Source organism: Mobula birostris, chromosome 16 (assembly GCF_030028105.1).
Source record: "Mobula birostris isolate sMobBir1 chromosome 16, sMobBir1.hap1, whole genome shotgun sequence".
Taxonomy (NCBI): domain Eukaryota; kingdom Metazoa; phylum Chordata; class Chondrichthyes; order Myliobatiformes; family Myliobatidae; genus Mobula; species Mobula birostris.
Genome location: NC_092385.1, coordinates 19,766,113 through 19,789,657, shown reverse-complemented (window position 1 = coordinate 19,789,657; position 23,545 = coordinate 19,766,113). Strand labels below are relative to the sequence as shown.

The window sequence follows — 23,545 nt, the reverse complement described above, 5'->3', positions numbered from 1 at the left end:
TCCATGTTTTCCACCTGCATCCCGAGATTCCCCAAAATGTTTTCCCTTTGCAATTCACTTGAAAGTCTCCTTGTATTAGATGAAACTCTCACGCGGTGTGAATCTTGAAAAGATGAAAATTCACTCACTCATTTCGCAAAAGATTAATTGCAAAAGGTTTCTATTTGTCAAGCATGAAACATTCCAGCCCTTAACATATTGGAGCCAGTCACACGAAAATCATGAAAATTAATAAACTATAAGCAGCATGTTTGTTGTGTTATTTCACTTCTTCTAGCAATTTGGAAAAACTCCATTGAATTTGATTTTGCTTCTGCATGAATAACTCAATAAACTGGGAAATCACATAGACCATTATAAATATACATATTCACCTTATTCTAGAATTCTAAAGGAGAATATCTAGGTTTCTCCGAACACCAGGCCTGTTCTTGTAAGTTAGACAGAATGATTATTCACATTATATTTTTAGGATTCATAAATGGTAGATTAAAATATATATAATACTTAACATGATTGTACTGTGGATAGCAAGTAACATGGAATCTGCATGAAGTCACCTTCACTTGCAATAGTACACGTATAGATTGTCCCTGGTATAATTACCTGTTTCAAATTACTTATAAAGAAGGCATTCAGTTTCTTCAAAACAAGGAAATATTCTTTTGAGGTGCAGTCCTCTGTCTGCATATAATTACTTCTAATAATTTGGGTGGTCCAATTTGCAAGCAAATTAATCTATTTCTGTTTGATATCGTTTTGAAGAATTCCTGTTACATGCTGAAGTCAGTGTATATGTGAATTGCTTTCAATTTATAATCACAAAGCTGGAGAAAAACCTGTAAAATAGTTGTCTAAATGATTTTTTTTTTGGCCTAATCTTTTAACAATCCCTTAAAGAAAATGGTTTAACACCAGGTAAAATTGGACACAGTAAGTTTAATACTAAAGTCCAGTGTTTTATAATAGCAATGAAGTGCAAATTCTCATTTATGACAGTAATAATTCTTAAAAACTAGGATGTACTTGGGTGATGGTTGCAAAAAAATAGGTGGTGTACTTAATTTAGATTTGACACATTTTTTGCGCATTTCTGAAGGTCTTTAGGAAATTCAGTTTTCAGCAGAATTTTAATTTGCCCTAACATCTTTTTTTCCATTGAAATAGTACCAACATTAGTGCAATATACAAAATTCATCTATAGGGAGATATTTAACCTGACTTGGCTGAAAAACAGCAACTGTTACTTTCTTACAGAGTTAATTCTTATAAACTCTGTTTTCCATGAAACTATGCTATTTAAAGGGCCATTGCTCATATTGCATTCTTGTCTTCAACAACATCAGATCTGCTTTCACTGCTTTGCCTTTTGAGTTCAAAGTCACAGCCATTTTCACTTCCTAGCCTCAGGAAGTTTTCAGGTTACTGCTGCTGATCTTTGCCATATCTTGCAGTTTGCTGATCACGGCCTCATTGGAGAGGAATTCCAAACTCCGTCCTCCTTTCATCCCACAGGGATGGGTAAAATGGAGAAAGTACTTCCCCAAAGTGTAGGCATTCAGAAACTGTGTTCATGTCCTTACAGAATCCTTTCTAGCAATTTTCTACCAGCGTTTCTGGCTGTAGCTGTCTTGTACTGTATTTCCAATGAGCTGTATTTGATCCCGAATTCCAGTGCTATCTCTAGAGAGGTAATATATATATATATATATTCTTTGTGACAATGTGTGGTTCTTACCACACCCTGAAGACATTTCGATTGGTAAATTAAATGGTCGCTGTAAGTTGCCTCAGGGTATCAAAGTTCAATGTAAGCAACACACATCAAAGTTGCTGGTGAATGCAGCAGGCCAGGCAGCATCTCTAGGAAGAGGTGCAGTTGACGTTTCAGGCTGAGACCCTTCGTCAGGACTAACTGAAGGAAGAGTGAGTAAGGGATTTGAAAGTTGGAGGGGGAGGGGGAGATCCAAAATGATAGGAGAAGACAGGAGGGGGAGGGATGGAGCCAAGAGCTGGATGGGTGATAGGCAAAAGGGGATGCGAGAGGATCATGGGACAGGAGGTCCGGGAAGAAAGACAAGGGGGGGAGGGACCCAGAGGATGGGCAAGAGGTATATTCAGAGGGACAGAGGGAGAAAAAGGAGAGTGAGAGAAAGAATGTGTGCATAAAAATAAGTAACAGATGGGGTACGAGGGGGAGGTGGGGCCTTAGCGGAAGTTAGAGAAGTCGATGTTCATACCATCAGGTTGGAGGCTACCCAGACGGAATATAAGGTGTTGTTCCTCCAACCTGAGTGTGGCTTCATCTTTACAGTAGAGGAGGCCGTGGATAGACATGTCAGAATGGGAATGGGATGTGGAATTAAAATGTGTCGCCACTGGGAGATCCTGCTTTCTCTGGCGGACAGAGCATAGGTGTTCAGCAAAGCGGTCTCCCAGTCTGCGTCGGGTCTCGCCAATATATAAAAGGCCACATCGGGAGCACCGGACGCAGTATATCACCCCAGTCAACTCACAGGTGAAGTGTTGCCTCACCTGGAAGGACTGTTTGGGGCCCGGAATGGTGGTAAGGGAGGAAGTGTAAGGGCATGTGCAGCACTTGTTCCGCTTACACGGATAAGTGCCAGGAGGGAGATCAGTGGGGAGGGATGGGGGAGACTAAGGCCCCACCTCCCCCTCGTACCCCATCTGTTACTTATTTTTATGCACACATTCTTTCTCTCACTCTCCTTTTTCTCCCTCTGTCGCTCTGAATATACCTCTTGCCCATCCTCTGGGTCCCCCCCACCTTGTCTTTCTTCCCAGACCTCCTGTCCCATGATCCTCTCGTATCCCCTTTTGCCTATCACCTGTCCAGCTCTTGGCTCCATCCCTCCCCCTCCTGTCTTCTCCTATCATTTTGGATCTCCCACTCCCCCTCCAACTTTCAAATCCCTTACTCACTCTTCCTTCAGTTAGTCCTGACGAAGGGTCTCGGCCTGAAACGTCGACTGCACCTCTTCCTACAGATGCTGCCTGGCCTGCTGCGTTCACCAGCAACTTTGATGTGTGTTGCTTGAATTTCCAGCATCTGCAGAATTCCTGTTTAAAGTTCAAGGTAAGTTTATTATCAAAGCACGTACAGTATATGTCACCAAATACTACCTTGAGATTCATTTTCTTGTAGGCATTCACAGTAAAACAAAGAAATACAACAGAATCAATGAAAAACTATACACAAAAACTGACGAAGGCTGTGCAAAATATAAGTCAGTGGTAGAATCTGAGGTAGCTTGATTGGAATGTGTGCAGTATAAAAGGGATTAGGGTAGGATAATTGTAACTGCATGCTTAGTGCTCAGCAGGGACACAATAGGCCAGTCTGTTTCTGTGCTTTGCCTATCTTTGAACACGAGTCCTGCAGACACAGTTTCTTACCACCCCATTTAGGTCACTTTCCATCATAACTCATTTAGGAGTGACACTTCCCTGGAGCTGGACGAGCATTACTTATATTGTGCCATCTCTTTCCAAGAGCTGGCCCCAGTGATTGTGCCTGCTAGGTCAAATAGTGGCTGCCTCAGTAATAGCTCCCTACAAGCCATTCAAATGTTGGTATTTTTTTTACACATCTGGTTTGTTCACAGAAATTTAGATAATTGGCAAGATTTTTGTTTCCTTTTTAGTAGGAATAAGACAATTCTAATCACCATTCTGCAAAACAACCTCAAAACATTTCAGCTACTGGGTTATTATAAGAATTTTGTTCCCCTTTTGGTTGCATCCTTGGGGTACTGCATGTAAGTTCCCTCAGCTGGGAAAACCTATCTATCACTCTCCTCTAATTTGGCTGCCTGCAGAAACTTCCTCTATTAGGATGGCATGCAAGTCGAGATATTAGCCAAAAGAGTTAGAAAGAACTTATCGTAGTAAAAACACTGGTGTTATGCAAGGGCAATTCATGGTCTCATTTCATTATCATCCTTTTTTTTGCCATAATACTGTCCCTCACCTCCAAAAAACAAATCTATAGAACCAATGGGAAACTCCTTAATCTACGCTGTCAGCACTGTAGAACTCAAGTCACTCCAGACTTGATAGTTGAGATGCAGTTATCCTTACATTTGTGAATGAAATTTATTTGGTGATCTACTGAAGTATATATGAATAGATGGGCCTTAACTCAACTTCCACAAGGCAGAGGTCAACTTGCTCCTGCAGCCCAGTTATGTTTCACAGCAAGACCATGAAAAGCGTTGACCACCTTGTGTATCTCATTGGCCTCTTTAGTGAAGGCAGATATCAGTGATGAAATTTATTATTGCCTTCAGAATGCCAGCACCATTTTGGGGTAGCCGAGGAGAAAGACATTTGGAGATCTAGACCTCAATCCCGGCACAAAGCGTGTAGTATGTGGAGTAACTGTAATTCCTGTCCTGTGAGGTTTCTGATGTTTTGAGGTTGCTTCGTAATATAAAAATGGTGATGGGGGGCTGTTGGTTAGTAGTGTACTGTCCTTTAATCATGGGCACACAGTTCTCATAGGATTATACAGAAGACAAACAGGCCTGTCTGCTCATTATACACATGAAGAACCATCAAGAACACATATATTTATCCCATTTTCCAGTAGTTGTTCCGTGGCTTCTTATGCCTCAATAATTCAAGCACTTATGTAAATACTTCAAAATATTGTTAGAATACCTGTCTCCAATGTCTTCTTATGCTGTGCATTCTAGACTATAAGTACCCTCTGGGTGACTTCTAAAACTTCTTAGCCTCACCTTAAATCTATGCCTTCAGGTCCTGGACACCTCTGTCGAGGGGTGGGGTGGGGGGGTGGGAGGTCCTAAAGTTTCTTAATATCCGTCCTATCTATGCAGCTTAGAATTTTACTGTCTCTTTTCGGTCACCTTTCAGTCTCCTCTGCCTCAATGAAAACAAACCCAGTCTATCAAAACTCCCCTCATATTGCACTGTGGGCAACATCCTGATGAATCTCCTCTGCACTCTCTCCAGTGCACTTACGTTGTGAAAGTATTCCAGCCTAAGAAAACTTTTATAAGCTTGTACTATGATTTTTCTATTTTTTTTATTTAATGCCTCAGCTAATGAAGAAAAGCATATTATATGTCTTCATCACTCTAAGTGTACAGTATTCTTCGGGTATCAATTGACTGATACACTAAGGTCTCTTTGTTCCTCAATGCTACCCAAAGCCTTGTCATTCATGGTATATGCCTCAGATCACCCCCTTAAAAGAAGTTGCAGTAATGCATTATCTCACATTTGTCAGGATTAAATTCCACCTGCCATTGCTCTGCTCAAGTTACGTTCTGATCAATATTATTTTGTGGCTTAAAACTACCCTCCTTACAATAACCACACAACCAATTTGTTTCCACGTGTTTGCATGTGATCTTATTGGACAAGATCAAAGTGATGTGGTTCAAAGTAATTTTGTCACAAACTAACTAAGACATTCAATCTGCCATGGACAGATGCAGCATTTATAAACCATTATACGTTAAGGCTGAAGAGATTGTGGAAGCATTAGTAACAATCTTTCAAGAATCAATAAATTCTGGCATAGTTCCAGAAGAATGGAAAATTGTAAATGTCACTCCACACTTTAAGAAGAAAGAAAGGAAACTATAAGCCAGTACATCTGACCTCAGAGTTTGGGGAGATGGATAAGTAGATTGTTAAGGATGTGGTTTTGGGATACTTGGAGTCAAATGATAAAATAGGCCATAGTCAACATTGTTTCCTCAAGAGAAAATCTTGCCTACCAAATCGGTTGGAATTCTTTAAAGAAATAACAAGCAGGATAGACAGAGGAGAATCGGTGGATGTTGTGTACTTCCATTTTCGGAAGACCTTTTGCGAATTGCCACACATGAGGCTGCTTAGCAAGTTAAGAGCCTATGGTATTACAGGAAAAATACTAGCATGGATAGAGCATTGGCTGATGGGCAGGAGGCAAAGAGTAGGAATGAAGGGAGTCTTTTCTGGTTGGCTGCCTGCGACCACAGTGGTGTTCCACAGGGGTCTGTGTTGGGACTGATTCTTTTCACGTTATACATTATTTGACATTGGATTATGGAATTGATAGCTTTGTGGCCAAGTTTGCGGATGATACAAAGATAGGTGGAGGGACAGGTAGTTTTGAGGAAGTAGGCTACAAAAGGACTTAGACAGATTAAGAGAAATGTGACAGATGGAATACAGTGTTCAGGCACTTTCATAGAAGAAATAAAAGGGTAGACTATTTTCTAAATGAAGAGAAAATTCAAAAATTTGAGGTGCAAAGGGACTTGGGAGTCCTTGTGCATGATTCCCTCAAGGTTAATTTGAAGGTTGAGTCAGTGGTGAGGAAAGCAAATGCAATGATAGCATTCATTTCAAGAGGACTAAAATGCAAAGCAAGAATGTAGTGTTGAGACTTTATAGAACACTGGTGAGGCCTCACTTGGAGTATTGTGAGTAGTTTTGGGCCACTTATCTGAGAAGGGATGTACTGACATTGGGGAGGGTTTAAAGGAGGTTCACAAAAGGATTCGGGCAATGAAAGGCTTGTCATATGAAACGCGTTTGATGGTTCTGGGCCAGTACTCACTGGAATTTAGAAGAATGGGGAGGGATCTCATTGAAACCTATGGAATGTCCAAAGGCCTTGATAGAGTGGATGTGCAGAGGATGTTTCCTATGATGGGAGAATCTAAGACCAGAGGACATACTCTCAGAATAGAGGGGTGTCTTTTTAGAATGGAGATGAGGAGGAATTTCTTTAACCTGAGAATGGTGAATCTGTCTGTGAAATCCACATTCCGGTTCACAGTCCGGTCCATGTTCCTTATACCAGGTTTTCCGGTTTTCCCCAGTTTCTGTTGAGGCAGCTGATTCTCGTTTGGGCTGGCTTCATAAATGCCTTCAGGATTCACCCTCTGGCTGCTGGATTGTTCCTGTCCATACCCCTGAAGCCTTGCCTCACCTCATCTGAAGCCTCGCCTCGCCTCGCCTTGCCTTGCCATGACTGAAGCCTTGCCTTGTCTGAAGCCTTGTCTCACCTGTAACCCTCGCCTGCACCGCTGTCAAGTTCCATCACCGGAGCAAGATAAGGAACTGTCTATTGTTGTTTTGAATTGTCTGTATCCACGCCTTCGCTAGGTAGGTCCGGCCGTCTGCAGCTACCTTGTGTTGGGAACCGTCTCATCGTATTCTGTGTTCTGTGTATGAGTCCTGGTCCTACGTCCTGTTTCCAAGGAGGGGTCCTGGTTCTGTGTTCCATGTTCCTGTCGCTCCCTCAACCAAGGCTCTGTGTTCCTGATTCTCCCTCGACCAAGTCAAGGCTTCGGGGTCTTGTCCAGTCCTAGCCACGATCCAAGAACCTTGTCCTGTCCAAGCCGTGGCTTTGTGTTCTTGTCTTGTCCATGTGTCTCACCAAGCCCAGGAGTACCTTGCCCAGCCCGGTGCTGGAGTTCCCTCGTCCTATCCAGGAGTCTCATGCCCAGTCCTGTTGCCTCTCCTTGTCCTGTAGCCATGTCTTGTTCTGGAGTCCGAGCCCGAGTCAAGTCCCAGGTTCTGAGTCCCTGCCCAGTCTCTGGTTTGGTGTTCATACCCAAGACTCGAGGAACCCAAACCCCGTCATGTGCTAGCCTCGAAGAAACCCAAGCCATGAAGAACCCAAGTCATGACCAGTCCTGTAACCACGTCATGGCCTCGCCTGGTTCCAGCGTCCGAGCCCGAGTCAAGACCCAGGTTCTGGGTTCTTATACAGTCTCTGGCTCGGAGTCCAAGCCCAGGCTCCTAGTTCCAATTTCCATGTCCTGGTTCCACTATCCTAGTCAAGTCCTATCCCAGGCCCTGTATCCTTGTCTCGTCCAGGGCCTGTGTCATGTTCAGCGTCCTTTCTTCCCAACTTCCCTTGCTTCCTTGTCACACCTAGTCCTGTTCCTAGTACTTCAGTGTCTGTGTCTTGCATCTGGGTCCACCACCAGTGGCCCCATTATGACAGAATCTGTGGAATTCGTTGCACAGGTGGCTGTGTTTGGCCAAGACATTGGGTATATTTAAGGCAGTGGTTGACAGATTCTTGATTGGTCAAGTCATGAAGGGATACGGGGAGAAGGCAGGGTACTGGGGTTGAGAGGAAAAATGGGTCAGCTATGATGAAATGGCAGAACAGACTCGATGAGCCTATTTTGCTCGTATACCTTATGGTCTTATATCTATGCATGTGCTAATGCCTGTATGAAGAAAATGCAGGATTTATCATTTCAGTTTATGATTAAGTTATTTCTCTGTAAGTGTAGAAGTACTTCTGACATTTTCTATTTTAGTATCAGGTTCTTCTCATCTGAAATATTTCGTACATTAAAGCGTTGAGTAGACGGTCCTGCAATCATGGTGCCATTTTACCAGGTCCTTTCATTTGATTGACTGTCCATCAGGGAACAATGCTTGATTCATCAACCTCTCTGGCAATTTGCATGCTCTGCATCCAATGTAACAGAATTATTGCGGACAAAGAATCTAAGGGATCCCTGCAAAAAGTTTAAAGTCCAAAGTAAATTTATTATCAAACTACATACTGTATATGTCACCATAAACAGCCCTGGGATTTATACAGGCAAACACAGTAAATACAAGAAACATAATAGAACACACCCAATAGAGCAGAGTGAAAGAAAAAAATAACAATAATCAATAAATAAGCAATAAATATCGAGATCATGAGATGAAGAGCCCTTGAAAGTGGGTCCATATGTTGTGGGAACAGTTCAGTGATGGAGCAAAGTGAAACTGAGTGAAGTTATCCTCTCTGGTTCAATAGCCTAATGGTTGAGGGGTAATAACTGTTCCTGAACCTGGAGATATTGGTCCTGAGGCTCCTTTACCTTCTTCTTGATGGAAGCAGCAAGAAGAGAGTATAGCCTGGATGGTGAGGGGTCCTTGATGATAGATGCTGCTTTCCTGCGACAATGCTCCATGTAGATGTGTGCAGTGGGGGGGGGGGGGCTTTACCCATGATGGATTGGGTTGTATCCACTACTTTGTGTGGCTTTTTCTTTCAAGGGCATTGGTATTTCCAAACCAGGCCATGATGCAATCAGTCAATATAGTCTCCCACCATATATCTATAGAAGTTTTTCAAAGTTTTAAATGACATACCGGATCTTCGCAAACTTCCAAGAAAGCAGAGGCATTGCTGTGCTTTCTTTGTAATGCCACTTGCATGCTGGGCCCAGGAGCATTGAAATATCAATGACCTCTTGATAGATGGTAACCTTTATGTACATTGCTACCAGAAGATATTGAGGTAATTCCAGCAGTGGCACTAGGACTCTGAGAAATTCGAATGTGCAGCAATGAAATAGGTAAAAATATCAGTAACAAAAAGCTAGCTAGTAGTAAATGAGATGTAGTTCTCAAAGCCATTCCTTTAAATCTGAAACCATTCTTTTTTCTTATTAATGACATTCCTATTCAGATTACTCAAATTGATTTTGTGCCCAGCATCTAACAGAAAGACATTTTCAATTCTCCTAAATATAAACCACCCTAGGTATGAATTCTAATGGTTTTATGCAATAGTTCTCCAAGTCCTTAACTTGGAAATTGGAATTATGATGCAATGGTGCTTGTATTGCTAGATATAAAAAAACCTTGATATTTGACCATCTGATGCATGACTAGTTTTTTTTCAAAATACCTTTAAGAGTTGCAGTGATTTAAAAAAAGGAACAGAGTCAACCAAGGTTTGTCAAAAGAGTAAACTAATCATACAGATAATTTTGTGTTAGATCATTTTATATATTGTATTTTGTATTTTCTTAGAAAGCTGTTCAGCCCATCAAGTCTTTGCTGACTCTCAGACCAAGCCTGTTAATCCCATTCCACATTTATTTATCAGTAACCTGTATCAGTAACTGCGCTGCTCCACAATGCACTATATGAGGTCATTCTTACCCTCAGTCATTAGGCTCTATAAGGAGTCAACCTATAGCTGGGGAAGTGATGACCCCTCCTGCTAGACTGTTTGTGGTAACTTATGTTTTATTATTTCTTACTTCTCTTCTAATATTTGTATATTTGTGTATCTGTGCACTAGTAATACTACTGTGACACTGTAATTTCTTTTGGAGTCAATAAAAGTAATAATCTATCTTTATTAGGTACCCATCAACTCTCATAATTCTTCTGTCACCAGTCTAAAGTTGGGGTGACTAACACTAATCAATTAACCAGCATGTAATAGTAATGTGTTAAGAAATGAGAGGACCAGAGGGACATAGGCTGATCCAATGAGATTGTGCAGACTCCAGACAGAAGTCAGGATCAAACCCAAGTCACTGGATCAGAGGGGCTGCAGCATTAGCTGCTGTACATTGTGCTCTCCTATTGTCCCTGCCTAATCAGGTGCAAATGGACTGAGATGAAAGATGCATGCTTCAGGGATTTTAACAATATAATCAGTCTGACCAATGTAGAACACCCAATAAGTTGGAGAGTAAATGCCTTAATTTTATTCATTTGCTCATTTTCATTTTCCTTAACCTTTCCAATGCCATTTGCAGTATACTAATGGCCAAACACACATAACAGCTCTCCAAATTGTTTAATATATGTCTCCTCAATCTTAAATGTAACAATTACCTTTTTGGGTGGCAGGGTGGAGATACATCTCTACCAAAGGAGATCTCCTTCTCTCTGCTAGCCTGCAGGTCACCCTCATGCAAGGTGTAGCAACTGCGTTGCCCCACGATCAGGGTCACATCAATCCATGAGAGAAGATGGTGGATGGTCGTATGAGCAGCTGGTGCATATCAGAAGTCCTGGTTACATGACCACTGACACCAGGCAGAAAATTGCCGAAATGTATTGATAATGGCTGGGATCACCCATCTTGTAAAGACACTGCCCAGAAGGCGGCAACAGCAAACCACGTCTGTAGAAAATGTTGCCACGAACAATCATGGTTATAGATCATAATCGCTCAAGTCATATAACAGGGCACATAATGATGATGGTGAATTACTTCTATTTTATATGTAACAATAGCTTTTCTTTAATTAGCATATTTCTGTTGTGATAATTAGATAGGGGTGTTACCTGGAAGTGATGGTAATTTAACTTGTGGTTTGGTAGATATCTTAACATGATTACATTATTGACAAGAATTTGATTTGTTTGTGTTTGTGTACTACATAATGTCCACAATATAGTGTATTTTTCACTTTGACTGATTTGGATTACCTTTATGGGCTTAACTTGAAATTTGTCACACTTCAGAAGGCATATCTATGAATTACTTTATAACCTGGGATGGTGCAGATAAGATTGTGTTGAAAGCATCCATTTCAAAACATAAACTAGAGCCAACAGTAGAGGATGAATGCAAGTCATAACTGAATATTTATTATGTATAAACAATAAGAGGTATGGGCGAACAGAGATCTTTCCAAATTACAATGACTTTACATTTAGTTTGTTAGATAATGATTCAAATTGGCAGTAGGTACCACAGAATCCACCAATAAACCTATGAATGACTTATGTTATTGAATAAGCTGAGAGCTAACTTTCAGGAGGAGTTGCAGCTACCATCCAGGTGTGGTTAGAATGGAAGTACTGGCTTGAAGCTTTGTTTGGTGGCTTGGGATAGATCAGCAGATTGAATGGCTTGCCAAGCCCTGTACGGGATGCCAACACGTCCAGAATATTCCGAGAGCAGTGCCCCTCCATCGCTGGAATTGGCCTGCATTGCCCCAGCAGAGGATTCATGCAGATTTTGCCAGACTACTCATGGGCCCATATTTCACGGTAGTAGAGGATGCCAGCTACAAAGTGGCCAGAAGTGTTCCTAATACCCTCTATTGCAGCCTCACTGTTGACGTGTTGAGAAGCCTCTTCACAAGGACTGGTGTTAGTCAGTGACAACGGACCACAATTTGTGGCAGAACAGTGTCAGTCATTCCTGAAAATGAATGGAATAAGATGTTAGATCTGCACCGCATACCACCCAGCTACGAATGGCTTAGTGGAAAGGTCTAGCCAATTGTTTTTGTCCAATTATAGGTGTTGCTGAAAAATACAGAATGCTCATTACAGTGGCAGTAAATTTCAATTCTGCAGCTGCTGGGAGTGAATATGGCAGTAGACATACCTATGCATATGCATAGCTTGAGTCTTGCTGAGCACCCATGTTGGTGAAGGGGCAAACACCTGCTTAATGTATGCAAGGTAGATGGATCAAAGTTAATTGCTGATTTGAGGCCAGGGCTTCAACTAACCCCCTCCTTTAACCTCACACAGCTGTGTATTTGACCAGTAGGTAGCAAGAAGGAGCTCTCCCATCTGCCGTCCCCACCAGCATCACTTAAAGGGATCATCACCTTCATAGTTAGTTGATGATTGATTTATACTAGCTGTCCCAAGATTTGCACAAGGATTTGGCGCTTTCTAGGTCAGTGTGGAGTGACAGACCAGGTGCTGAAGGAATTGCCTTTAAGCTTCTACATTATCCTTTTGAGTTGCAATAATGCCCAGATGTTCACTGCATACAGACCCCATTTCTAAGTTATGCTCAGAGTCTGCCTGAGCTGATGGCTGTAAGTGTTAAGTCTTCACTAAAACTGTGTACCTTTACTTTCTCCTGGGAGTTGTCCTTAGGAGAATGTCATGCTGTGAAATGGAGGAGGGAAAACGCAGAGGCTGCTTACATCATCGACAACTTGTAAAGTTGACGGGATGAGAGAATGTCAAACAATTGTAAAGTGAGAGGCAGAGGAAGGGTGGGAAGCCATCGTCATCATCATCATCCACGGTCGCAGACTCTCTATAGATCACTTCAGTTATGGTTTCCACGTCTTTGAGGAAGAAAGTGATGTAACCAGCCTGAACCCAACACAGCCTCACTGGTGCTTCCAGCAGTGTAACACCCTCTGTTGTGTCTGTTCAACTGCATATCAATTAAATAAAAGCACGCACATGGAGGTGAGGTTAACTGCTATATGCACTTTGCAGAGAGAGGATGGGTAAGTTATTAATCAATACGTAGTGTTAAGGAGAGTCATTGGGCTAAAAGAAATAAATCCATACATTACAGTTCCTCCCCCTTTAGATTAATATGACATAAACTGTTTAACAAGACATTCAATTTCGCTTTAGAAACATAGAAAACCTACAGCACACTACAGGCCCTTCGGCCCACAAAGTTGTATCGAACATGTCCCTACCTTAGAAATTACTAGGCTTACCCATAGCCCTCTACTTTTCTAAGCTCCAAGTACCTATCCAAAAGTCTCTTAAAAGACCCAATCGTATCCACCTCCATCACCATTGCCGGCAGCCCATTCCACGCACTCACCACTCTGAGTAAAAATCTTAACCCTGACATCTCCTCTGTACCTACTCTCCAGCACCTTAAACCTGTGTCCTCTTGTGTCCTCATTTCAGCCCTGGGAAAAAGCCTCTGACTATCCACACGATCAATGCCTCTCATACACCTCTATCAGGTCACCTCTCATCCTCCGAAGCTCCAAGGAGAAAAGGCTGTGTTCACTCAACCTGTTTTCATACGGCATGCTCCCCAATCCTGGCAACATCCTTGTAAATCTCCTCTGCACCCTGTCTATGGCTTCCACATCCTTCCTGTAGTGAGGCGACCAGAACTGAGCACAGTACTCCAAGTGGGGTCTGACCAGGGTCCTATATAGCTGCAACATTGTCCCTTTAACAAACCCTACTCAAATAAACAATAGCTGTCCATAACTCACTTCACTGTGCTAAAGATTCAGTCTTTTGGGCAGCGCTCTCTCTTTCAGGATGGCACCTTTTGGACGTGTGGAGTGGGACCAGGTTTGGCAGATGTCTTGTCAAAGACAACTTCTTTGTTGCAGGTGTCATGTTGATGTTAGTGACATGATCATCACTGAGAGGCAAGTCTGGTGGTTGTAGTGTGTCCGGCTTGTTGGATGCGGTCAACTCAGGTGTATTCTTCAACTGAGCATCCAGTACCTGGTCCACATGATGTCTCCATGTATGATCTCCTATATCCACTGTGTACATCTGGATAACCTACAGCTGTCACATCAAGTCCTTGGAGTGCTTCCACATAAGCTGCCTCCAGCGCATCCTGGGAATTACCTGGCGTGAGTGGGTGCCTCACACTGAAATACTTGTAAAGACCAACTGCAGGAATATTGAGGCCATGGATCACCCAGCGTCAGCTGCAGTGGCTGGGGCCCGTGATGAGGATGCCCCCATGTCGGCTACCCCGCAGACTGTTATACGGCCAGCTACATCGTGGTTGACGCTCAGCTGGAGGGCTGAAAAGCGCTATAAGGATCAGATGAAGAATGCTTTAAGGAAGTGCAAGATCAGACCCGAGGACCTGGAGGATGTTGCTGCTGACCGTACCACTTGGCGACAGCTGTGTAGGGACAGGGTTCATATTCTGGAGATGGAAAGAACAACCAGAAGACAGCAGAAGAGAGCCAGGAGAAATGCAGCCATGGTTGCCACCACTACCACATATACATGTCCCACCTGCAATAGAGCTTGTGGGTCCAGGATAGGACTGTGTAGTCATCAAAGATCTCACCGTTAAAGGAGTGGACGTCGTCATCGGATTTCGATGGACAACCGAAGAGAGAGAAGAGACTGTGTACATCAGTGGTCCAGTTCTTGTAGCTATCCTACCGGGTGTTCACTTGTCTTTGCGGTAATCATGCGCTAGGACTTCCTGTTCAACCTCGAAGCTTCTTGCTGATTTACTTGACAACTGACTGAACTGTTTATTCTGCACTTCCCTCCGTAGATCGGGCTTCAGGAGGCCTACGCGAGATCTCAGATTCCTGCCTCTGAATAGCATTGCAGGTGTTTGATTTGTCATCACATGAACAGAGTTCTGATACACAAAAAGGAAGTTGTCCACCTTGTGCTGTAGAGAAATGTCCTCCTTGTCCATAACTTTAATGGACTTGTTGAAGGTTTGGATAAACCTTTCAGCTAACCCATTTGTTGCTGGGTGGTGAGGAGCTGACTTGAAATGTTTGATGCTATTTTTCTACATGAATAGTCTGAACTCTTTTGACATGTATTATAGTCCGTTGTCACTCACAATTTGTTCAGGTAAGCCATTTCTAGGGAAGACAGTCCTCAGAGCAGAAACAGTCTTTTCTGATGTGGTTGACTTCATTGGTATCCCCTCAAGCCAGTTCAAATGAGCATCCACAGCAATCAGAAACATGGTCCATAAATGGCATAGTGAAGTCAAAATGCACTCTTTGCCATGGTGAAGATGACCACTCCCACAGATGTAACAGTACCTGTGAGGGTGCATTTTGAACTTTGTGGTATCCTGAACAGCTTTATGTCAAGTCTTCGATCAGTTTATCTATTCCCGGTCACCACACATAGCTCCAGGTCAGACTTTTTATCTTGATTGTACCCGGGTATCCTTTGTGCAAATTCCCTAACGCTCTGGTGCATAGTTTAGAGGGAACCACAACACGAAATCCACACATCAGCATTCTCTGACGTACCTACAGTTGGTCTTGTTTCACTGAGAACTCTGGAAACTTGGAACATGAGCTGGTCATCCTTGCATGGTGATGTCATAGACTTTTGACAATGTCGGGTCATTCCTTGTTTCTTTCTGTATTTCAGAATTGTTACCAGCAACTGGTCCACCGATGTACTGTGGAACACCTCTGCTGGGTCACAGAATGAAGAATTTTCTTCTACAGTTGCCAACGGTGGAGGACGTGACAAGCCATCAGCATTGCTGTGTTGTTTGATACCCTTCAACGCTGCCATAACAGTGGACTCCTAGGGACAGTGCCCAATGTTGCAACTGGGTAGCAGACATCACTGGGATTCCCTTCCTGGGATTGAAAATGGGCACAAGGTGGCCTGTCACTAGAGTAAACTTTAGTCAGTAGAGGTAGTGGTGGAACTTCTGTATTCTGTATACCAGGCTTAGGGCCTCTTGGTTGATCTGTGTGTCGTTGCATTCGGCTCTTGTCAGTGATCTCGAAGCAAATGCAATCGGATATTCAGATCCATCTTTCATAATGTGTGGCCAAATGACACAAATTCCATGAGGGGACACATCACACGCCAGTCTGATGGGCAGAGATGGGTCATAATGGTGAACAGTTCATCAGATGTTATTAGTCTCTTTGTTTCCTTAAATGCTCTTTCACATCTTTCTGACTATTCCCACTTTGCTCCTGTCTGCAACAGTGTGTTCAACGGGTGCAGTACTGTAGCAATGTTTGAGAGAAGCTGGTTGTGGTAGTTTACAAGGCCCAAGTATGACCCAGGTTGTGACACATTTTCCAGTTTGGGAGCTTGCAGCACTGCTTCTATCTTCTCTTGTATTCAGAAAAGCTTTCATCCTTTCACTGATTCCTTTTTGAAATCTAAATCTCTCAGTTATTACTAGCAGGTTTAGGGCTCAAGTGATTTGGTAAAATTGCAATGATTTCATCAAACGTCTTGCCTGCTGGCTTCTCAAGAGTTAATAAGTTGTGTAAAAGCCCGTACGTTTTAGCACCTAGGACACTAAGAAGTGTGGAGACTTTATTTTCCTAATCCACATCATTTGCATTACAATACAGTTGAATCCTCTCAAGATATAATTCCCCAGTCCTCATTAGTACTATCAAATTTGTCAACTTTCCCGACTAGGGATGCCGTCACATTATTTTCACTTTAAGTTTGATGGTTGTTTGTCTCTCTCTGTGTACCGTGCACTATTAATCACGCATCCCATTGTTAGCATCTATGACAGCCTTCTCCGTACTGGTTCACTCTTTCCTCTCACTGTCTCTCTCCCTTTGTCCGAATTCTGTCACCATGTAACTGTTGGTGCAGTTGGTGATATCTGCTGACATTCAGGTTCATACTCATCGCCAATTTGTTGTGCCTGTACAACGACATATCAATTAAATAAAAGCACACACGCGGAGGTGGGGTTAACTTTGCAGGGGGAGGAACAAATCAATGAGCATGGGTGCATTATCAGTCAATAAGTAGTGTTAAGGGGAGTCACTGCACTAAAAGAAATAAATCCATTCATTACATCTTCTCCTTCAAGTTTGTAGAGTATATTTGGACATCCTGGTTCAGTAGTGAGTGTGAGGTGAGAACAACTCGTAACTATTGGATATGAGTTATGGTGACTGGGTGTGTACTGAGCAGTGCCTGCAGCTGGAGTAAAGTCAGAAACAACATTGTACAATGTCATTTGAGAACCTGAACTTAAGGGGTCTTTGAACTAATGACATCCAGTCAGTCAAGTCTTTATACTTGTGTCATTGTGAACCAGCTATGCTTCCATTACATTTGGAGCATTCCTCTGTACATACCTTCCCTGCAACTACTACACTGGTAGTCTCCACACATGGTGGTGCCTTCTCTTTTCATGTATTGTCATTCCCAAATTACTGGGTTTGGCTGCAGACTTTAAAATGCATGCTGCCACAATGCCACAATTAACCTCTTTTAAAAATTGCAGACTAGCTTTCATTGGTGATAGCCACTTACAAAACTGTGTGCCACCGAGACAATAAGCCAATGGACAGATGCTGGAAATGTGGACTAGCATACACACTAAAAATGCTGGAGGAACTCAGCAAGTCAGAACAGACCCTTTGATATGGTTGCCCTGATGAAGGGTCTTGGCTCAAATCGTCAACTTGATTTTGTTCCACAGATGCTGCCTAACCTGCTGAGTTGCTCAAACATTGTGTGTGTGCCACAGAGTAGTTCCTACTATCTGTACATTCAAGACATTAATAACAGCAGGCAGTATGAATTAGATGTGCTTCCTGCATTTGGGTCAGTTTCACGTAAATCAAACATTTGTTTCTGCCTCTGTGCCGATCTGGTGTCCAATTTCACCCCACATATTTAAATTTCTTTTTGTATCTAAATAGATATGGAAGCTATTTTAAGGCACAAGAGAGACTGCTGGAAATCTGAATTAATCCCTGATGAAGCGTTTGGCCCAAAATGTCAATTGTATATTGTCCTCCATAGCTGCTGCCTGACTCACTGAGAATCTCCAATATTTTGTGCATATTGATGCTGGAATCAGTTTTATTCTCTGTTTTCCCTTTGCATGAGCCTGGTGAAAAGAACAGCATGACATTCAGTAGAGAACAGATATTTGGTGCACATAAATTTACTCAATCAATCAGGAAAACCACTGTAATCTATTGTCCAAAATAGGCTCTATGAACACGCTGATATGATGAAAAAAGTAATTTTGTAACCATTTGTGCAGCTTTCATATCTTTTAACATTAAGTCCCTGAAACCTGGAAACCTAATTCCAAAAAATGAATTGTTTTTTGTTGGCCATTTAAAGTTAAGCACCTGCCTATCACCTTCCCCCGGGTACCTTCCTCCTACCCTTTCTCCAATGGTCCACTCTCCTCTCCTATCAGATTCCTTCCTCTCCAGCCCTTTTCCTGTGATGGTGGGGGGGAGAGAGGGGCTTCAGATTTCTGATGTTTCTATCATTCATTCTACGGGGTTTCTTCTTTTGTGGATGTCGGTGAAGAGTAAGAATTTCAGGTTGTATACTGCATACATTGCCTTGCCTTGCCTTGCGCCCTTAACTCCTGGTGGAGTCGTTGGGGTGCCGTCATGACAAGCTTTGCACCGGTCTGTTCCATCTGTCGCGGTTGTGTGCCAGAGCCTGGGTCACCGCAAATGTTTTCCCTGTCCATTCTTTAATGTTGTCCATCCATCTTTTCCTCTGTCTACCTCTCCTTCCTTTCCCCTCTGCAGTTCCTTGTACAATGGTCTTTGCAAGGCCACTGGATCTTGTTACGTGGCCGGACCATCTCGAACTTCTTTTCTTCACTGTTGTGAGAAGGTCTTCATGGGGGCCAACGTGGTGCTGGATGGACTTGCGGACCTGCTCATTTGTGATGTGGTCCAAGTATGAGGTGCCCAAGATGTTACGATGGCATCTCATTTCCAATGCCTGTATCTTTCTCTGTAGCTCTGCTGTGAGGGTCCATGTCTCACATGCGTACAGGAAGATGGGGAATACTAATGCACACAGGAGTCTGATCTTGTACTTCATGGTGATGTTGCTGTCCCTCCATATTGTCTTGAGTTTAGATAGTGCAGTCATTGTCTGTGTGGTTCTTGCCAGGATTTCTGGTCTTGATCCTTCACTGATGATTGCCCCAGGTATTTGAGCTGCTGCACTGTCTCAAGTTTCTGACCATGGACTGAGATGTCTGTTGTGATCGCACCATTGGCATTTGCCATGAGCTTGGTTTTCTCAGCACTTATTTCCATTCCAAACTTTGTGGAGGCTCTGTCAAGATGGCTGACCAGGTTGGCCAGTTCGTCCTCTTTTCCTGCAAGTCCATCAATGTCATCAGCAAACCTTAGGTTTGTGATGTTCCTACCTCCGATGCTGACTGTGCCCACATGATCTTCAAAGGCAATACTCATGATTCGTTCCAGGAAGACGTTGAAGAGAGTGGGGGAGAGGAGGCAGCCCTGATGGACTCCTGCAGAGGTATGGAACCACTCCCCGATGGTGCCCTGAGCGAGTACTGCACTGGTTGCCTTGGCGTAAAGCTGATGGATTGTATGAATCACCTTCTGCCCCATGTTGAATTTCTTCATGGTGGCCCATAAGGCATCATGCCAGACTCTGTCAAACGCCTTCTTGAAGTCTATGAAGATGTGGTAGAACTCTCTCTGGTGCTGAAGGTGTTTCTCACAGAGGGTGCGGAGGTTGAAAATCTGCTCCGTGGTGCTTCTGCCCTTACGGAAGCCTGCTTGTTCCTCAGCAATGACATCTTCTGTCTGAGGTCTCAGTCTGTTCAAGATGATTCTGAGCATTACCCTGCTTACATGGCTGATCAAACTGATGGTAGGGTAATTCTGGCAAAGTTGGAGATTGCCTTTCTTGGGAAGCACAATGATCAGCGACTGAGTCCAAGGTGTTGGCCATTCACCTGGCTGCCAGATCTTATTGCAGATGGTGGTAAGCATGTCTATTGTGGCCTCTTCTCCATGCTTCAGCAGTTCAGCAGGGACGTTGTCAACTCCTGCTGACCTCACGCACTTCAGTGATGGTATTGCGGCTTCAACTTCTTCGCACATGATTGGATAGTCCTCCTCATTGGAAGATTCCCGCACATTCAGCATACTTGGATCCCCTTTGCTCTGGTGGTTGTACAGTTCTGAACAGTACTCTTTCCACCTTTCCATTATTTCCTTTCCTTCTGTGAGACTTTTGCCATTTTTGTCTTGGATGGTGTTTACTTTGGCTTGTTTTTCTTTGGTAAGATCTTTCACCAGTTGGAATGCCTTTCTTGTGTTGTTGTTGGAGAGACTGTCTTCAATGTCTGCACATTGTTTGGCTATCCATTTTTGCTTTGCTTCCTTCATTTCCCTCCTGATTTCCTTGTTGATTTTCCTGTATTCTGTTCTTCCCTCTGCTGTGTTTTTATCTTTCTTTAATTTCCCTCTTGTGTCACACATATCTAGTATCTTGTTAGTGACACATGGTTTAGACTTGCGGCAGCTTTTCCCCGGAATCTTGCTTGCTGCTTCTGTCATCACTGTGTGAAAGTTATTTGTGGTGGTCTCCAGGTCTTCATCAAGGAGGAGTATTAGTACAAACTTCCCCCCAACTGCTGCCTGAAATTCTTCAGAGAAGGCGGGGTCTTTCAGTTTTTCAAGGTCGAATCTCAGCCGGCTGTTTTTTGGCTTGTTATTCTCCTCAAGCGCACTCTGATGTTCATCATGACAAGGTCATGGTCACTGCCCACGTCTGTTCCTGGGAATGTTCTGGTCTTCGGTCTGTTCACACCAGATTTGTGCCGTCTTTGCACCAGGATGTCGTCAATCTGGTGCTGTTGACCACTGGGGGCATGCCAGGTCTACCTTTGGGATGCTTTGTGCTCTCCAAGTGTGTTCGACAGCACCATGTTGTTTTAACTGGCAAATCCCAGCAGGCGTGGTTCCCTCTCATTGGAGGTGTCATTGCATGAGGGGCTGATGAGATCCTCCCAATCATCTTGTGCGTCTCTGCCCACCTTGGCATTCCAGTCACCCTGAATGATCAAAATGTCTTTCTTGTCCACCTTGTCGATGACATCTTGTAGTTTCTTGTAGAATTCTTCAATGTGTTCATCGTCGTGGTCTGTTGTTGGGGCGTAGACTTGTGCCACTGTGATGTTGAATGGCTTTACTCGCGGGCAGATGGTCATGAGCCTGATTGACACTGGTTGGCATCCTAGGACAGCGTTCTTGATGGATTTGTTGACTAGGAACCCTACGCCATTTTCATGTCTGCACTCTTCTCCGCTATAATAGAGTACATGTATGCACTTCTCCAGCGTTCTTCCATCTGGCTTCACAGAGCCCGAGGAGGTGCCAGTTGTATTTTTCCATCCAATGCGTGAGTTCCTTGAGTTTCTCTGCGGGGAAACTCAAGGAACCGTAAACATTCTCTGATATTAAATTGGATCATTTGAACCTGGCTTCACCTGTCGGCTTCACCTGTCAGCTTCCAGCTATTCTTCTTCCCCTCCCCCCACCATTTTATTCTGTCATCTTCCCCCTTCCGTTCCAGTCCTGAAGAAGAGTCTTGGCCCAAAACGTCGACTGTATTCTGTTCCATAAAGCTCCCTGACCTGCTGAGTTCCTCCGGCAGTTTGTGTGTGTTGCTTCAGATTCCAGCATGTTCTTTGGCCAATATATTTGCTACATTGTATCTAATAAAATTTTTAATGAACGGTTTCAATACAATCACTTAGATCTTCAGCAACGATTCACTTACCTCATTTGGAAGAAGCCGAAATGAAAATGGTGGAAAAATCCTGAAACATTCATCGAAAGATTGTCTACAGCCAGCTTACCTGTCAACTAAAGAAATAAAACCAAGGTGAACAATCCTAGATCTGAGAATAATAATGAGAGTGAGTCTGTACTTTACTAACAAAGGAACAAAGACCGCTGTCGTATCTTGCCGGGTAATCTCCTCCAGAGGAAGGAAAGTTCGCCCTGTCACTGTAGCCCTTGTAATGTTTCTTCACTGCTGGCCTGCCACATGGCAATAGTAATATCAGCCAAGTGCAAGTCACAAATTACAAATAGGTTTTCCACTAATCTATGGTAGGTGTGAACTGTAGAAATAGACCTGCCAGAGAAAGAAGTTAAGCATGTGTTTCCTGGTTTACAGTGAGGTGAAACATAGCCTAATCACCTACACTTCGGCTAGTCTGCTGTTAAGACCCTGCTTCTTAGCACTTACCTTTGGAATTCACTAATCCACTTCTTCACCTTCCCGAGCCCTGAGGTAATTCAAAACCCCGCTGCTTATACCTTTATGCACATTAGCCCATTCACCTACCACTCCTACGCTGCTGGTCCCTACTGGGCTCAGGGCATGCAAGGTTTACATTTTGATTTTAACTCGCTCCTCTGCTTCACCTTATTCTCCCCAATTTCCCTCAGCTCCAAAACCCACACAGAATTCCTTGAATGGGACCTTAGCAATGCCTTCGTCAAAGTCCCTCCTGCTGGGTTCGTTTGGAAGGCTAAATCACATGGGATCGGGGATTGGATTTGTAATTGGTTCAGTTGTAGGAAGCAGAGGGCGATGTTCAAGAATTGTTTTAAATTGGAGGACTTGGTCTAGTGCTGTACCACATGCGTCAGTGCTGCGACCTTTATTGTTTATAATTTATGTTAATAGATAGTTATTAAGTCTGTGCATAATAGTAAAACAAGTGGTGTTGTAGATAGTGTAGAAATGACGACAAACTAGAGGGAAATATCAATCAGCTAGATATGTAGTCCAAGGATTGGCAAATGGCTTCCAATCCTGATAAAAGTGAGGTTTTTCATTTTTTCAAATCAAACCAGTGTAGGACCTACACAATGTGATGGTAGGGACCTTGGAGCACAAGTGCATAGTTCACTGAAAGCGGTGTCACTGGTAGGTAGGGTGGGGAAGATGTTTGGCACACTGGACTTCATTCAGGGAATGAGTGTAGAAGTTCAGAAGTTATGTTGTAGTTATACAAGACATTTTTGAAGCTGCTCTTGAAGCACTGCGTGCAGTTTTGGTCACCCTGTTATAGGAAAGATATTATTTAACTAGAAATAATGCAGGAGAGATTTACCAGGAAATTGCTTGACCTTGGGGGCCTGAATTACAAGGAGAGGTTTTGCAAATTAGAACTTTATTCACTGAAACATAGAATTAGGCATGACTTAAGAGCAATGTTCCCTCTAATTTTTAGTAGTCAGGGTGCGCAAAAATCTTATGTTGTGCAAATTTTTTTCCTGTGACAAAAGTATGCGCGCACTGAATGCACACATGGCACAGTTTATGTAGGTTTACAAAATATTTGACATAAAACTGCACAGAATAACAACAAAATAACATACATATTTAAGTCACTCAGTTATTTTTCTCTCTCCTGTCTTTGGCATTTACCCATACTTTGTAAACTCTATCTAGACTAATAGAACTTCCATCCAATTGAAAGTTTTTGATTCTCATT

General features: G+C 43.1%; 1 long non-coding RNA gene across 1 annotated transcript in view; it reads right to left on the bottom strand.

Annotated features, from left to right (window-relative positions):
- Window positions 1-11,431: 11,431 nt before the first annotated feature.
- LOC140210843 (uncharacterized) overlaps window positions 11,432-23,545 on the bottom strand; it is a 95,014-nt gene continuing 82,900 nt past the window's right edge. The window contains exons 2-3 of the long non-coding RNA XR_011889308.1: window positions 21,814-21,899; window positions 11,432-11,959 (exon numbers count right to left, since the gene is read on the bottom strand). This is a non-coding gene — a long non-coding RNA (uncharacterized lncRNA). The remainder of the gene's footprint in view (window positions 11,960-21,813; window positions 21,900-23,545) is intronic.